The sequence below is a fragment of the Gopherus flavomarginatus genome, chromosome 15, assembly GCF_025201925.1.
Source record: "Gopherus flavomarginatus isolate rGopFla2 chromosome 15, rGopFla2.mat.asm, whole genome shotgun sequence".
NCBI classification, from domain to species: Eukaryota; Metazoa; Chordata; order Testudines; family Testudinidae; genus Gopherus; species Gopherus flavomarginatus.
Window position 1 is genome coordinate 21571252 of NC_066631.1, and position 14451 is coordinate 21585702.

General features: G+C 41.6%; 1 protein-coding gene across 6 annotated transcripts in view; it reads left to right on the forward strand.

The window, feature by feature from the left end:
• The window catches only part of RIMBP2 (RIMS binding protein 2), a 349201-nt gene that overhangs the window by 28872 nt on the left and 305878 nt on the right, over positions 1–14451 (forward strand). The window lies entirely within an intron of this gene.

Here is a 14451-nt window from a genome sequence, read left to right on the forward strand (position 1 = left end):
ATCATATGAATGTGTAATTCATTTTTCACCATTCTAATCTTTTTACTCTTTACGCTTAGCTCCATATGGTTACATCTTTGGTTTATACTCCGTTCCTGAAACTTCCTGTTTCTGTTGCACTTTGTTGTGTTTTCAGCACTGCAGAGGAATGTTTTAAATATATAACATTGTCCGTAATGCTTTAAAAATATCAGTATGAAATGGCGATGAGAGAGAAGCACAAATTTCAAATGTCATGGGCTTCTCTGATTTCTATGGGGCTTTAGAGTTTTCTGGTTTTATGATTAAATCACATAATAGCTACATATTAAAATTGTGGAGGCATGAGGTGAAAATCATAGGCATAAACATGAGTTGTGAGGTTTATCTACCAAACACTGTATTGGGCTCTTGTCCTGTGAACACTTACAGTAGTAAAGCTACGCACGTGCATGAACAATTTCCATTGAAATAAATGTTTGCAGGATTGAGTGGGCTGGATTATTGCACTATTTTGTAGACTAGTGGTTCAGGAGATAGAGGTTAAATGCTCCCAATCCTATTATCTAAGTCACTAATTCAAATCCAGACTAAGAAAGCAGTGACTAGAAGTCCAGATGCTGTTTGAAATTAGTCTGGTGATCCCACTCCCATTCCTAATAGACTGCTGATCACATTGCTATTAGCACCTCATGCATTGAGACTGGCATCTCGTGCCTTGCCTGCCTGATGAGAATTGTAGCTCTTAGCATAGTACAAGTTATTTAACTCACCACCTGGAATCTCAGGAAACAGGCTGTATTATATCTGCATAGTGATGATGCACTATATTTCAAAAGGTGTTGAAGGAAAACATCCTCTGGGTTTTTATGGAAATATCTGAGGGTCAAATGTAATCTACAAAATTTGACAAGCAAACCTTTAATACAAATCTGTAGCGCCTAAACAATGAAACAGGCAAAAACTCACTTAAAACAACATGATAGGAAAACCTGTTCTTTGAAAGGTTAAGCTTAGTTGTTTGTTTGTATTGTGGTAACATCCAGCAGCCCCAGTCAGGGACCAGGACCCCATTGCGCTAGGGGCTGTATAAACACATAACAAAATGATTGTTTCTGCCCCTAGGAGATTACAGTCTAAGCTCTGCACTAGCAAAAGTTATATTGGTTTGTTGTAGACTGAGTCAACATTGGGTAAAACTTAATTATCACACACCAGGAAAGAAAGTATAAATTGGAGAGAGAAATGTACCTTGCTCAGACGTATTCAGTACACACTTGCAGTGAGAGAGACTGGAATACACAAATAGGCTGGTAGTAAGTGGGTGGGCAAAGGGGCTTTCTGATTGATAAATTGTTCATTTGGCTTAACCAGACTAGGTATCTAAGAGCTTATATACATGGCACTACAGCAGAGGTGGGCAAACTACAACTTGCAGGCCATGTCTGGCCTGTTGGGCCCTTTAATCCAGCCCTCGAGCTCCAACCGGAGGAGGAGTATGCCGCTGCTTCCAGGAGCTCCGGGGGGGCAGCGCTTTCGGACGGGGCAGGGTGCAGAGCCTCCTGGCCGTGCCTCTGCGTAGGAGCTAGAAGGGGGACATGCCGCTGCTTCTGGTAAGTGCTGCCTGGGCCAATTGCCCTCCAAGAGAGGGATGGACTAGGAGGGAAGTCTTCTGAGCTAGGCTGGATGAGCCCCCATGGAGCATGATCACCCTTGTACCCCTCTAATGGGCTGCCCTAGAGACTGAGTTAATTGTAACCCTTAAAGCCATTGAGCCTCAGGAATCTGCAGCCTTTCTTTTCTGCCAACCCTAGCAAATAATCCTGTGTTGTTTTTCAAGTGTGTGTGTGTGTGTTTAATGGGAACCTATGAACGGCTAGAGTCTGTAGAACCTAGTATTTGGAACCCTGACGTGCTCTCCTCTCAGTCTGTGGTATGCAGCATGCCAAATTTCTATAAAGAGCCCATGTATAGGGGTGCCCCTTTGTGGTCATCTGTTCCAAACTCCTACCCCTTGTCTTGGAGTGAAGACCCTCCTATGGCATTGGAGGAGGCAAGAATTCACCCAAACATCACTCCTACACCGCTATCAATAACCAACATTCGGCTTTGTCAGCAATAGTCCCTTTTATTAGCAAATACACAGCCCCAGTGCCTCCCAGGATCAGTCCATCAGTCACTGAGCAGGGGCTTCCTTTCCTCTGGACTCTGGTTGATTCCCTCATATGGTGCAAGTTCACAGGTGCCACATGCTCAGGCCACCCCTGGGCTCGGTCCCCAGCCCAGAGCTCAGTCTCTCAGCCTGCTGTGTCCCTGCAGCAGCAGCTGCTACCACCTCATGTGCCTGCCCCAGCAGCCTGCACAGTCCCTTCTCCAATCTCAGAAGAGCTGGCAGCAGGGAGCAGGGATAGGATTTCCAGCCAGCTTTCCAGACATCCAGAGTTTGTGAGGGTGGAGAGGGTGCATTCCTCCACCAGTTAGGGCCATGGTGGGCATTGTTTTTCACAGCAGTTTTGCTAATTTGTGGAGTGGGCTTCCTGAGCACTCAGTGATGCCAGGCAGTGGGGTCAGCAACAATAATCTGCTCAACTGTTTCTTGGTGATTACGTCTTCCTCTTTATTTGCCAACCCCTGTTACATTTATTTCATATTGCTGGAACTGAGCGTGGGGGCTGCAGTTGGCTGTATGCAGGAGATCAGGGTGACAGGGTGGGCTGCCCCTTGAAGGCAAGGGGTCCTGGGGCCAGGCAGCCTGTTCAGTTATCAGACCCTGCTGGAAAAGGGAAAGGTGGTCCCTATAAAGGGCTGGGAGAGCTCAACCAGAGAGAGCACGCAGGAAGGAGATTAGCTCTTGTGGCAGGCTCTGGTGTGGGGGAAGAGATATGAAGGGAATGGCCTATGGGGCCCTGCAGTCTCCTTTGGTTGTAAGGTCTGTGTTGAAAGAATACAACTGTGCCCTAAAGAAAAGGCTTGAAGAACTCACTTGGTGTGATGTCAGCACTTCCTGGGCTGGGGAGTCAGGCCAGCATCTTACAATTGAGCTAGCGGACCAGAGTGGTTTCTTTTGGCACTACAGTATATGAATCTGAAAGTTAAACTGGGATTGCCAAGTGTTAGGTCCTTCAGAAAAAGTGTCTGAATCTGACCCCTCACAAGAGACTGAATCAGGATTGGAATGTGGGCTCAGACACTCAGGCAAGGGCCAAAAGGAGTTGCAGTCGTCTTTTGTAGGTGCTGAATCTGGCTTGGGTTGGTGTGGAGATGAGGAGAATGGAATGACTGAGGGGAACCAGCCTGGGTTATAGAGACAGAACTTTTCTTTTATCCATTGAGATATGGTAACATTGAGGCACATTGTCAAGGCAATAGAGTGTGGGGAAGTCTGCCACGTTACTACCAAAGCTGTCTCTCTTCTGTGGACAGAGGTTTTCATTGTCCAGGGCTCTCAATCTAGCACCTTTCACAAACATTAAACATTCGCTTAAAAATCAATATATATTCCAGTGTTAGGCAACACTTACCCTTTTTTACTCTGCCATTTACTCAGCGTTTTAATGCTTCATAAGCACTCGCCTGTTAAATATTCATGTACAGATTTAACAGATGTAACACATCACAGTTTTATTCAATTTTCCTAACTCTGTTCATTCATGACAAAACGAACTGTTTCAGAGACTGGAAATTGCATTTGCCAGAAAGTAACAACTGAATTACTCATTCAAGGTCAACGTCAGGGTCCGTTTGTAAGAATCAGCTAATATTCCAACATCAAGCAGTAGAGTCATCAGCATTCAAATTGGAGACCTTCTTGGCTTCAGAAACAGGCCCTTCTACTACTATGTCAACTCAAGCATATTCAGTTTACAGAACTCTTATCTATCTCACTGGATTATTACTTACAGTCTATCACTGTGGGAAGAAGGTGTGCCAAGTTTCTCATTCCACTTTGAATGGATGGGTGTTAATTTCAAGAGAGTATCCATGCATCCTGTGGTGGTTAGATTGCTAGACCATCCTCTAGCTGAGATGGGAAGAACTGATATGGCAAATATGTCTGGATAACCCAGCTTTGGAATTTAGCATCTGACTGCAACAGCAGTGTTGCTGGTAAAGGATGGACAGAACGTTTTTGATAAAACATTTTTGTTGGAAAATGCCAATTTGTCCAAACTTGTTGCAGACTGGAAAGTTTCTCAAGTCCAGGATGGAATTAGAGAGAGAGAGACAGACAGACAGACCCACCCATTCCTGAATAGCCAATAGCCCAGTGGTTCGAGCATTCAGTTGTGAAACTACATTCAGGTCCCTGCTCTGCCTGGTTCAGACCATGGACTTGAATCCTGGTTTTGCACCTTTCAGCTGAGTGTGCGCCACATCTCAGTGAATGCCCCAACCAGTGGGCTGGAAAGCCAGTGTCTCTTCCTCTCTCTGTTTCAATCAGTGTTTAATTATTTATATAAAGTGGAACAGCTCCAACAGGAGAAAGTGAGACAGAGAGACCTGAAATTTTTTGAAATGTCTCAGCTTCATCCCAATGTAGAATGATAAATGTCAAAACCTAGATTATTATTTTTTTTAAACAAAACAGAATTGCTGTTTTCTGTCCAACCCTACTTTCAGATCTGTTGACAGGACTCACTTCCTTGGGGACATAGTTATTTTATGTAAGTCCCTTTTTGATTTAGTCAGTTTTTAGGTTAGTTAAAATATAAGGGAAATTAGCTTTTCATAAATGATGTCCTATTGCTTCTAGAATTCTGGTTAATCATCCATTTCCCTTACAAGAGCTGCCAAAGGTATTTAAATATTGGAGATATGTCAAAGCCACCAAATTCCTATGTTGATTTCAAAAACCTCAAAGTTCTGGGATTTTGGTACAGTGTATTATAAAGTTAGAGATCAAATTTGCAAATTAAGGCCCAGGTTCAGACTTTGACCATCCATTCATTTTTATACCTCTCTGATTCTGGAGAGGACCCGAAGGAGCAGTACCAACATAGCAAAAGACACAACTGTCTTTTTGGCATTTCTAGCTCAGCCAGTTCCAGAGAATACATGAAATCTCACAGGAAAGCCTAAACTCTTTGTGATGCACAGCCTGACACTGAAGTAACTCCTTTAAATATGGTAGGTATGCGGAGGTTTGTACAATACATTTGGCTATCTGCTTTCTGTAGTGGGGGTCCTAAATGGTTCGGGTATAGTCTCCAGTTTTCAGTTGCTTATTACTTCTGAAAAAAATTCCTTTAAGGCTGAAATTGTGCAAAGGTGAATTGTTTAGTACAGTGTCAAACTCTGTAAATCAAGCACTCAATTTTGGAAATTCTAAGTTAAGTTTTCTACTGCAACATTAACTCCACCCGTTGTATTTTCTATTTGGCTTTTCCTTATTAAATGGAATGTTCTCACATTAATGTTTTCTATTTAATCTATAAAATAAAATATGCTTTCTACCAGCACACTGTAACTTCTGGGATTTCATGATTTTATGAGTGCTTGATATCTCAGTGTTTAATGTTGCATTAAAATAGTTTGTGCTTTTAAGGTAATAGTGTTATATCAATGACATTCTTGATTGCTCTCTCTAGATATAAACATAATGGATAAAACCTGTTGAAGCCCAGGGGGCTTTTGCACAATTAACTGAAGACAAAACGTACGTGTGTGTGTGTGTGTAAAATTTTAGATGGCATAACAATTTTAGATTTTGTGTAAGTATAATACGAATCCTATTATTATTGTGACTAGGCTTAATTTGTAAATTATCTCTTGTCCTCTGAGACCTCCTTGAAAACTAGACTGATCCTCTCACAGGATTCCTACAAGATAGAAACTATAACTGAAGAAGCTGTCTCCTGAGGGCACACTTCCTGCTGTGTGCATTGGCAGACACTGGAGTTTTTACATGCCAGCCACCTGATCCATACACATTAAAAATGGTGACTAACTTTTGAGAATGGAAGGATTAATATAGACTGACTCCTGACTTTTAGTCTAGAGCCCCCTTGCATCCTTGACGGGTAAGCTATGCCCTAATAAAGGACAGTCAAGGAGCAGTGTATGTAGCTTGTCTGTACGTGTTCTCCATTCTCTTATTTGCACCATGTGTAAGGCTTGTGCTTATGTAACAGGTTTCACTAGGAGATGTTTCCTCTTCATCTCTACGGTGATTTTGGAAATAAGGATTTTGTCTTACTCCAAACATTTCTCTGTGGTATTGTGAGTAGCATTCTTCCCACTTTGTGTTGTTCATTTTGGATCTTTATGTTCCAGTTTGGAAATTTTCATGTGTTGAGTTTGCAGACAGGAAGTTGGCAGCCAGCGCCAGAGAGAGGGGGACACTCACAGGCAGAGTTCTAGCTCTGAATTCCACAGCTGAGACAGCTGTGTATGATAAATTTCCATGGTTTGCCAGAGGGAAAGCTCTGTCCTGATGAATCACAAAGAGCTTTATCAGACTGGGATTCCATGGTGAACTCCCAGGGCATGGGAGAGGGAGAAGGGACATGCATATAAGGAGGCATACAGGTCACTAATGACAGCACTGCACAGTACTTCTTTAGTAGTGTTTTAACCGTGCTTCAGTGGGATGTCCGGTCTACAGTTTCCAAGCAGAGCAGCAAAAAGGAAAGTTAAGTTAGAAAGAGAAAATTGTAAGCAAGTTACCCAAATTTACTATTCCTCTGCTAGTACTGCTTCAGAATCATCTTGCAAATGATCATAAAATATTAGGGTTGGAAGGGACCTCAGGAGGTCATCTAGTCCAACCCACTGCTCAAAGCAGGACCAGTCCCTGGATTTTTACCCCAGTTCCCTAAATGGTCGCCTGAAGGGTTCAGCTCACAACCCTGGGTTTAGCAGGCCAATTGCTCAAACCACTGAGCTATCCCTCCCCCCAGTTTGATCAAAGTGAAGATCTGGACATTGACTTGTGTCCTCAGGAGAGTGCAGAAGAAAATGCAAGAATTCCTGAAATCCAGGACAAAAGTGATGATGAAAAGGATGACCCACTTTTCCTACTACATGTCCATACCAAAGTTGGATAGCATAGCAGTGATAAAGAGGATACTGTTGCAATTAGCATCAAACAAGATCCAGTTAAATGTTCTTATTTGAGAATGGAGGATTTTTGCACCCAATGTATTGGGAAAGATCTGCTCTGTTTCCAGAATCATGGTGATAAATTCGAAGCTTCCACGCAGCAGTACAAAGGTCAGAAATTGTCTCTCTCAGCTCTACTTTTCTAAAAAAAACTCCATTTAGAGGAGAGCATTATCAGAGGCATTGGTTGATGTATTCTAAATCCACAGGAGCAGTATTCTGTTTTGGGTGCAAACTCTTTTCATTCCCTATAGCACCTTCATAGCCCCAGACTTTTTTCTGACTGGAGAAAAGCAAAGGAGAAGACTTGTTCTCAGAAACACAGTGTGGAACATCACAATGCCACACTTGCATGGCTAGCATGTTTTCAAGGCAAGAATCGCTGTGTCACTGGTAGATGAGGTGCCAGCTCTTACCACAGCTGTAGGTGTCAGCTGAGCACTGACAAATTCACAGTTGGAAACCAGATCAGCTCACCTGTATGTTAGTATTGATCAAAATAGGTGTTAGACTTATAAGCATGTGTTAGTGTTTAGACTCTATAAAATGCTTGTAAGTGCATTAATCTTATTTGTAATGTCTGTATCTCATGCTATAAGGTCATATGTAAGTTTTGCTTTATATAAGAATTCATGCTCTGAACTTGTGAACTCAGGCGGGAGGAGTGGTTCCCCCATCCATCAAGGAGGACGATCAAAACGAAGTGGGCCATTGTGAAATATCACTATACAAAGACTTTGCTACATGAAGAAGGGCTTGTCCTATCAATTTGGATTCTAGAAGAGGGAAATAAAGATAGCTGACATGAAAATTTTTCATCTTCTTTGCTGTTTGGACTCCCACAGGGTTGCAGATCGGAAACAGAAGCAGAGATCCACAAGGTCAAACTGGGTTAGCCCTAAAAGACATTCAGTGCTGACAGATTACTACAATCCTGTCACCTTTTGGAACAATAGACTGTAACTCACTTATGTACAGTATATGTTGCCTGCTTTAAACTGTAAATAACTGTTCTTTTTCCTAGTTAATAAATTCTTAGTTTACTGAAGCATTAGCTACAAGCATAGTCTTTGGTGTGAGATCTAAGGTACAAATTGGCCTGGGGTAAGTGACTGGTCTCTTGGGACTTGGAAGTAACCTGAATATTTTGTTATCTTTGGTGCAAGTGACCATTTATCACTAAGTCTAGCTTGCGTGGGTGGCAAGATTGACTGGCGTGCCCCAGGAGACTGTCTGTGACTCTGTAGTGAGACTGTCACAGTACTTCACAAGTTCACATTTGTTACTAGGTTGGTGAAATCTAGTTATAAATCATACCACCAGTTTGAGGTATCTACCCTGCTTTTTGACAGTCTGCCCTGAGGTTGGTACTCATGGTTGTGAACCACTCCAGACAGTGTGACAATTGCATCAACAGGGTGATAGTACAGCTACTTCTAATCCAAACTGCTTATGGAAGGAAGTTTTAAGGCATATTATGACATCTGGTAAGCTTCCTGCTGAATGTGGTTTAGCATTTAGAGGAAGGGAGGAAGTTATCAGCTCTCCTCAGAACAGAAATTATCTACATATTCTTGAAGCCATTGCCAAATCAGATCTGTTTCTAAGTGAGCATATTAAATCCTACTTGCTGAAAACAATTTGTGATGAGTTCATTGAGCTAATGGGACGTAAGTTTTTTTTAAAATTTATTGTAACTGAAGCCATACAGGCAAAATACTACTCTTTTTGATAGTAGATTTCAATTCCTGATATCGCTGATTTGATCAGTTATCTGTTGTGTGATGATCCTGCTTTCATGGTGCCATATGTGAGTGTTTCATTGGGTTTATACTGATTGAAAGCCACATGGGCAAGTCACTCTTCCAAACTGTGAAATTCTTTTATGGGAAGCAAATGACATTGCTGATGAAAACTGCAAAGATCAGTCACATAAAAATGCAAGCAACATGCCTGGAAAGTAGGAAGGTCTTCAAGCTTAGAACAAAAGACTAAATCCACTAACTGTGTACATGCCATGTAGAGTTCATTCTCTGAAGTTGGAACTTGCAGAGTTGATTCTTTCATGGAAGTTACAAACTTTTTCAGTCAGTTTTGTTTTGTTCAAAAACGATGTTTGGGTTGTGTTTTTGTTTTGTTTTGTTTTTTGTTTTTTTGAGGCATTGCCCCAGCTATGGCAGATTCTGTACAACAATCTTACCAAGAGTGAACAAGGAACTTTCCTTGTCCTAAAAATTCTGTCAGATATGAGCTGGTCTAGTCATGCTGAATCTTGTATATCAATTATAGTGAACTATGAGGGCATTCAACATTGTTGAAGGGAAGCATGATCATTGTACAAGAAAATAGGCTGACTGGGAGCTGTACATATGAGTATCTTATGGAATGTGATACTAGAGAAGTTTGTCAAAACTAGTGTAAAGCTTCAAAAGCTGAGCCTGGATCTTGTTATTGCTTTTAATTTGCTGACTTCCTCGCAAGACTTTGTCACAAGCTTTTAGTCTCAGTTTGATGTTTTGAGGTGCAAGAAAAAAGAATTGGGAAGTGATGTCGATGAGTCCTATTGTGAAGAACACAAACATATTGTAACACACAGATTTCAGACGGCAAAAGTGACATGAAACTTTGAGGAAGAAGGAAATTTGAGGTTGAGAGCTTTTTGAATTATCCCAAAGATTTGGCTTCCTTACATCTCTTGATCAAGCATGAAGTGAAGAGGAGATGAAAACATGCACTCGGGTGTTCCTCGACACTTTCCTGAAGATCTAGTCTCAGTTTTTTGCCAAAATGTATCAAATTCTAGCATTTATAAGATCTTGTGACATGCAGGAAAAGAGTGCTACTGAAACCATCAAATTTTTGTACGTCAAAGATCTGCGTAATATCTTCCCAAATATTTCCATTACATTGAGACTGCACCCATTACCAGCTGTGAAGCAAACTTGCCTTAATAAAAAATTATCTTCTGTCAACTATGGTAGAAACAAAGCTTACTGCTCTTGCTATCATGTCAATTGAATGGGATTTACTTCACATACTGTCTTTTGAGGATATAATAACTGAATTTGTGGCACTTAAAGCTTGCAAGTTTAAACACATGGCATTTCATTTGACTTTTAATGTTTGTATGTTTTCTAGGCAGTATATAAACTGTTCATTGTCTTCAATTTTCTTTTCATTTTTATTCAGTAATATATAGGACTTGTTGATTATCATAAGATGGGTACTTTATTGCTTTCATTAATACCATGTTAAGGAAAGGGGCCTCTGAAAAACACTAGCCCCGGGCCTTGTTCAATCTGGCCCTGCAGCTATCGTGAGTGGCTGGCTCACGAGGCCACTGTGAGGAATGGATTTAGGGAAGTATCCAAGGGCAGCTGGCAAAATTCAGTTTGTTTATCTTGACTAGAGCTGTGCAGAGGATGAAAATTCAGTTTCATGAAGGATTTTGAGAGGTCTGTTTTTGTCTTTGTTCCAATAAGGAATGAAACCCCCCAACATTTGAAATTTTCTGCAAAAGAAAATTCTGAACAAAATGTAATTTTGGGTTGGTTGAAATATTTTATTTTGACAAATTGACCATTTTAATTTGATAATTACAACTTTTTTTATATTATGTAATATAAAACATAAAAAAGAAAAGTTGTTTTAAAATAAAAAATCAAAAAGTTCAATTCCAAGATGTCAAAACAGCATTTTTGACCTTGTCAGAATTTTTTTTCTCCTAAAAAAAATATTGGCAAAATTTCATAAAGCATTTTGACTTCAAAACAGTGTTCTCTGATGAAAAATGGCTGGTTGAATATATCTGACCAACTCTAGTCCTGACTAGAAGGGATGACTTGTCATGTGCTTTATTTGAAAAGGTTAAACTGGCTTGCGTCTGAACTATTATCAGAGTGGGGGCAGGAGAGGGGAAAGAGAAATTTGGTATTTGGGAAGGCTGTCAGGGCTTGGTTGTTGTAGTTAGAGCAACTGCTAGAAAAATGTATAGAATTTTAAAAAGGGGGGATTTTTAAAATGATTGCACTGCAAAAGTTTGTAAATATTTTACCACAAAAGAGACAGAAAATTCAATTTTCCTCTGAAGAGTCTGTATGTTAAACATGGAGACAAAATTATCTGTTAAATTGAGAAACAGAAGAATTTTAACTGCTTTAAGTGTAAATTTCAGTGAAACCTTAACTATGGAAGTTACTATTGTAATTTCCAGACATTTTAATTTTATTCACTGATAATGACAGATTGTAACTGGCTATTGTATTGGTATTAAAGCTAGATCAGGTTAAACTCTCTGCCTTGCACGCAGGCTTTGCCAGTACTAGAGAAATGAATTGCTTTGTCCCAGCAATTGCCAGTGATGCACTGGTGCTAAGCTAGTATGGTAGACCAGAACTCAGGTGTTTCTATCACCATGTCACGAAAACCTAAGTGAGCAGGTTTTCATGGCAAGCTGGAAAATAGTGCTTATGCCCTGGCTACAGCTGGAGCCACTCCACTGTTACTGGCCATTGGTGGAATATGGATACTAATTATATTTTGTGCAGACACACAAATTATGTAATTGCTTGTTCCCCCACTCACAGCCCCTTAATGGATTCTAATTGTGTTTTATTTAACTGAACATACAGGGCTGTTCACACAAATATTTAGATCTGGTTAGGGGAATGATGCATCTTCATATTCCAGGATCCATTAACAGCAAGTAAAACTCCAGGCAGTAAGGCCTGAACCTGCAATGGTTGGGTGTGAAGTAAGAATGCACACAAGGGTACCAAAGGGGTGTGTAAATTATACTCTAAAATTAAAAATAATAAGTTTTTCCCACCTGTAAAACCAAATACAAATGGTCCCTTCAGTCTGAACTCTCCTCGTGCTTACCTGCAGGGCAGCTGCAAGGATGTTTTGCACCCTAGGCTAAACTTCCACCTTGCCCCTCGCAAGCCTTATGGTAGCTCTCTGCCCCAGCCTTGAGGCGACCCCCCTCCGCGGCAGCTCCCCCTCCACCCTGAGGTGCTCCCCCCCAGGGCAGCTCTGCAGCTCACCTCTGCTCCTCTTCCTCCCTGAGAATGCCATCACCGCTCCACTTCTTTCACCTCCCAGGCTTGCGGCGCTGATCAGTTGTTTCATGCCGCAAGCCTGGGAGGGAGAGAAGCAGAGCAGGGCGGCATGCTCATGGGAGGAGGCAGAGCAGAGGTGAGCTGGGGTGGGGAGCGGTTCCCCTGCATGCCGCGTCCCCCCTTACTTGCTGCAGGTGGCCCTCCCCATGCCCCCTAGCCCCAGATCCCTCTGCCTAAATGCCGCCGCCAACTGGGGCGGCCAAAAATCTGGTTGCCCCCGAAGGATCCAAAATGCTGCCCCTCAAATGCTAGCGCCCTAGGTGACCACCTAGGTTGCCTAATGGGTTGCACCAGCCCTGCTTACCCAGACCTGAAAGGACCCTTTTCTCAACGGTTGAATGAGATTTCAGTGTCCATAACATCTCAGTCCTGAGCAGCTATCGAGCTGAAAAAGATGAAAGATTTTTTTGTCTTTTCCTTTAACTACACTGTTCCACTGTCTCAGATTTATTTATTCTATTTTTTTTACGCTTATGGACTTTGCCTTCCTTGATCCCATGTTGTGCTTTACAGCAGACTTAGTTACTAAGTGCATACAGTGGAGCTGAGCACTAGAGGACACTGCTGCAATTGCTTTCAGTGAAGGGCTCTTTGTGGAATGAAATGGTTTGCTCACACTGATAGTATAAGGCCCTGTTCTGACGAAATATGCAAAAAGGTGGCTAAGGAAACTCCTTTTATGCTACAATAAGTGAAGGGGTGGGAGATGAAAAGCAGATCTGGGAATAGGTAACTACTTGATATGTACAGTGCCAAGCATGAGAGAAGAATTTTAGGCATCTCCAAATAACCTTAAACTCTTCCAGATTTAAAGTGTAAAGATGTGAGAGAAATGAGGTAGTTTCCTATATTAAGAATGAGAGAGTCAAGATTATAGACTCATAGACTCATAGACTCTAGGACTGGAAGGGACCTCGAGAGGTCATCAAGTCCAGTCCCCTGCCCTCATGGCAGGACCAAATACTGTCTAGACCATCCCTAATAGACATTTATCTAACCTACTCTTAAATATCTCCAGAGATGGAGATTCCACAACTTCCCTAGGCAATCTATTCCAGTGTTTAACTACCCTGACAGTTAGGAACTTTTTCCTAATGTCCAACCTAAATCTCCCTTGCTGCAGTTTAAGCCCATTGCTTCTTGTTCTATCATTGGAGGCTAAGGTGAACAAGTTTTCTCGCTCCTCCTGATGACACCCTTTTAGATACCTGAAAACTGCTATCATGTCCCCTCTCAGTCTTCTCTTTTCCAAACTAAACAAACCCAATTGTTTCAGACTTCCTTCATAGGTCATGTTCTCAAGACCTTTAATCATTCTTGTTGCTCTTCTCTGGACCCTCTCCAATTTCTCCACATCTTTCTTGAAATGCGGTGCCCAGAACTGGACACAATACTCCAGTTGAGGCCTAACCAGCGCAGAGTAAAGCGGAAGAATGACTTCTCACGTCTTGTTTACAAGACACCTGTTAATGCATCCCAGAATCACGTTTGCTTTTTTTTGCAACAGTATCACACTGTTGACTCATATTAAGCTTGTGGTCCACTATGACCCCTAGATCTCTTTCTGCCATACTCCTTCCTAGACGGTCTCTTCCCATTCTGTATGTGTGAAACTGATTTGTTCCTTCCTAAGTGGAGCACTTTGCATTTATCTTTATTGAACTTCATCCTGTTTACCTCAGACCATTTCTCCAATTTGTCCAGATCATTTTGAATTTTGACCCTGTCCTCCAAAGCAGTTGCAATCCCTCCCAGTTTGGTATCATCTGCAAACTTAATAAGCGTACTTTCTATGCCAACATCTAAATCGTTGATGAAGATATTGAACAGAGCCGGTCCCAAAACAGACCCCTGCGGAACCCCACTTGTTATACCTTTCCAGCAGGATTGGGAGCCATTAATAACTACTCTTTGAGTACGGTTATCCAGCCAGTTATGCACCCACTTTATAGTAGCCCCACCTAAATTGTACCTTCCTAGTTTATCTATAAGAATATCATGCGAGACTGTATCAAATGCTTTACTAAAGTCTAGGTATATCACATCCACCGCTTCTCCCTTATCCACAAGGCTCGTTATCCTATCAAAGAATGCTATCAGATTAGTTTGACATGATTTGTTCTTTACAAATCCATGCTGGCTATTCCCTATCACCTTACCACCTTCCAAGTGTTTGCAGATGATTTCTTTAATTACTTGCTCCATTATCTTCCCTGGCACAGAAGTTAAATTAACTGGTCTGTAGTTTCCT